Source organism: Mandrillus leucophaeus, unplaced genomic scaffold (genome assembly GCF_000951045.1).
Source record: "Mandrillus leucophaeus isolate KB7577 unplaced genomic scaffold, Mleu.le_1.0 Scaffold194, whole genome shotgun sequence".
Lineage (NCBI taxonomy): Eukaryota > Metazoa > Chordata > Mammalia > Primates > Cercopithecidae > Mandrillus > Mandrillus leucophaeus.
The window spans coordinates 1,626,407-1,630,329 of record NW_012101965.1 but is presented as its reverse complement, the minus strand read 5'-3'; positions in this window follow the sequence as shown (position 1 = coordinate 1,630,329).

The following is a 3,923-nucleotide window of genomic DNA, read 5'->3' as shown; positions in this document are numbered from 1 at the left end:
TAATTTGCCTTCCCCCAAACTACCACCCCTAGGGACTCAAAATCCTTTTCCTTTGTCCTGTCACTTTTCTAAAAATTTAGTGTTCTTTGATGAAAATGCTATGTGAGCTGGAATTCAAAACCACCTCTTTGAGAACTTCTCATTACCTGGGCGTCACCCACGTTTATATGAAATATATCTGTTAATAAGCTTCTGTTTGTTTTTCTCTTGCTAATCTGTCTTTTGTTACAGGGGCCAGAACCTATGGGGATTAAAGAAAAAAATTATTCTTCCCCTCCACCACAAACACTGAATTAGAAAGTACTAAACCATTGCTCTTAAGAGAAATACACAGTTGTGTTCCTGTGAGCCTCTGTTCACAGCACTTATTTTTTCTTTTTAAATAGAGTATTTTTTAGAGCAATTTTAGATTCACAGCAAAGTAAAGCAGGAAATAGTGAGAGCTACCATTTACCACCTGCTCCTGCCCCTCTCCCCGCACAGCCTCCCCCACTATCAACATCCCTCACAGAGTGGTATGTTTATTGCAGTTGATAAGCCTACATAATCACCCAACATCCATGGTTTACATTAGGGTTCACTCTTGGTGTTGTACATTCTATGAGTTGTGGCAAATGCATAATGACATATACCCACCATTATAGTATTGTATTATACAGGGTATTTTCATCACCCTAAAAATTCTCTGTGCTTTGCCTATTCATCCCTCACTTCTCCCTAACCCCTGGCAACCACTAATCTTTTTACTGTCTCCATAGTTTATGTTTTGCCTTTTCCAGAATAGTCGGAGTCATACAGTATGGAGCATTTCCGATTGGTTTCTTTATCTTAGTACTATGCGTTTAAGATCCCACCATGTCTTTTCATGGCTTCACAGCTGCTTTCTTTTTAGTGCTGACAAATATTCTAATGTCTGTATGTGCCACAGGGTTTTAGATCAAATTGTGTCCTCCTAGAATTCATACGTTGAAGCCCTAACCCTCAATGGGACTATATTTGGTGATAAGGCCCTTTAAGGGAGTAATTAAGGTTAAATGAGGTCTTATGATAGGGATTTCGTTGGATGGGACTGGTGTTCTTTTTTTTTTTTTTTTTTTTTTTTTTAGATGGAGTCTCGCTCTGTTACCCAGGCTGGAGTGCAGTGGCAGAGTCTCAGCTCACTGCATCCTCCGTCTAGTGGGTTCAAGCCATTCTCCTGCCTCAGCCTCCCAAGTAGCTGGGATTACAGGTGCCTGCCACCGTGCCCAGCTAATTTTTTGTATTTTTTTAATTAGAGACGGGGTTTCACTATGTTGGCCAGGCTGGTCATGAACTCCTGACCTCAGGTGATACACCCGCCTTGGCCTTTCAGAGTGTTGGGATTACAGGTGTGAGCCACTGCACCCAGCTGGGACTGGTGTTCTTATAAGTAGAGATACCACAGAGCTTGCTGTCTCAAGAAAAGGCCATGTGAGGACTTAACAAGAAGGCAGCCATCTGCAATCCAGGAAGAGAGACCTCACCAGAACTGAAATCGTCTGAGGCCTTGATCTTGGACTTCTAACTGCCAGAACTGTTAGAAAATAAATTTTTGTTGTTTAAGCCACTCAGTCTCTTTTATTTTGTTATATTGGCCTGAGCAAATACACACGTTTTATCTATTCACTTACTGAAGGATATCTTGAGTGCTTTTAAGTTATGGCAATTATGAATAATACTGTTATAAACATTCATGTACAGGATTTTTGTGTGGACATAAGTTTTCAACTCATGTAGGTAAGTACAAAGAAGTGAGACTGCGAGGTCATATGGTAAGAGTATTTAGTTTTGTAAAAAAAAAACTGCCAAACTGACTATACCATTTTGCATTCCCACCAGCAATGAATGAGAGTTCCTGTTGCCCTATATCCTTACAAGCATTTGATGTTTTCAGCGTTCCAGATTTTGGCCATTCTAATAGGCATGTAGTGGTATTGCATTTTTTGTTTTGTTTTGTGTTTGTTTTGTTTGAGATGGAATTTCGCTCTTTTTGCCCAGGCTGGAGTGCAGTGGCACAATCCCTTTAAGTATGATCCCTTTGAAAGAATTCTTATGCATGCGTGGATAGAGGCTAGAGGTATGTATACATGCATGTACATAGACAGAGGGAAAGAATGCCTGCAAAACTGTTTTTGTTTTTGTTTTGAGACAGAGTCTTGCTCTGTCACACAGGCTGGAGTGCAATGGCATGGTCTCGGCTCACTCCCAGGTTCGAGCTATGCTCCTGCCTCAGCCTCCCAAGTAGCTGGGATTACAGGCATGCACCACCCACACCCGGCTAATTGTGTGTTTTTAGTAGAGATGGGGTTTCACCATGTTGGCCAGACTGGTCTCAAACTCCTGACCCCAGGTGATCCACCTGCCTCAGCCTCCCCAAGTGCTGGAATTACAAGCATGAGCCATCGTCCCTGGCCCGCATTGTTGTTTTAAATTGCAATTCCCTGATGACATATGATGTGGAGCTTTTTTTATGTGTTGACTTGCTATTCGTATATCTTCTTTTATGAGGTGTATATTCATGTCTTTTGCCCTTCTTTGTCAGCAGGTTATTCATTTTCTTTTTGTTGAATTTTAAGAGCTCTTTATATATGTATTAGTTCATTCTCGCACTGCTATAAAGAAATACCTGAGATTGGGTAATTTGTAAAGAAAAGAGGTTTAACTGGCCCATGGTTCTGCAGGCTGTATAGGCTTCTGCTTCTGGGGAGTCCTCAGGAAACTTACAATCATGGTAGAAGGCAAAGAGGAAGCTGGCACATCTTATAGGGCTAGAGCAGGGGAAAGAGAGAGAAGGGGGAGGTGCCACACACTTTTAAACAACCAGATCTCCTGAGAACTCTGTCCTGAGACAGCACTAGGGGGATGGTGCTAAACCATTAGAATCCGCCCCCATGGTCAAATCACCTCCCACCAGGACCCACTTCCAACACCGGGGATTACAATTCAACATGAGACCTGAGTGGAGACACAGATGCAAACCATGTCAGTATATTTTGAATAACAGTTCTTTACCAGACATGTCTTCTTGCAAATATTTCATCCCAGTCTGCAGCTTTTTCCTTCTCTTAACAGGGAATAAGTATTTTTAATTCATTAATCAATCAGTATATAATCTTGTTTTATGTGTGTGTCTATTTTTAAACACCTTACTTAATAGGTATTATTGACTCAGTAGCACTGAACTCATGACCAGTAACACTATAACTCATGTCTGATTGAAGCTTATATAAGACATGTTTTCTCAATCTGCCCAGGCTGATCTAATAAAATTCCACAGACTCTGTGGCTTAAAGAGCAGAAATCTATTTTCTCAAAGTTCTGGTGGCTAGAAACTCCAAGATCAATGTACCCACAGGTTTGGTTTTTGGCAACGGCTTTCTTCCTGGCTTTCAGACAGTTGCCTTGTCCAAATATGGCTTTTCCTCTGAGTGACTTTTCCACTGAGGGGGGAGATGGGCAGGGTGGGCAGAAGAGAGAGAAAGCTCTTTTTATAAAGAATTAATTTTATCAGATCAGGGCCCACTTTATGACCTCCCCCATAACGTTATAAGGCCCATTCTTTTAACCTTAAAACCTCCTTAAAGACCCCATTTCCATATACAGCCAAACTTTGGGTAAGCCTTCAACATATGAATTTGCAGGGACACAAACCTTCAGTCCATAACACATCTTTTCTCTGTAAGGTACATCACAGCATTCTTCAGCTTAGGAACACCAAACATCACTTCTGCACTATGTTGGAGAGCCATTTGAAACAGTAAAGTCACCAAGAAAAACCACAGAAATGAAAAGATGTGCAACTAAGAAGGCAGAAGGACCTTTGATTGCAGGATGAGAGCTGAAACAAAAAGGCAGAGCTTCACCTGGTGCGACCTCAACTGGAAAAGTGCGTGATGAGTGATTCA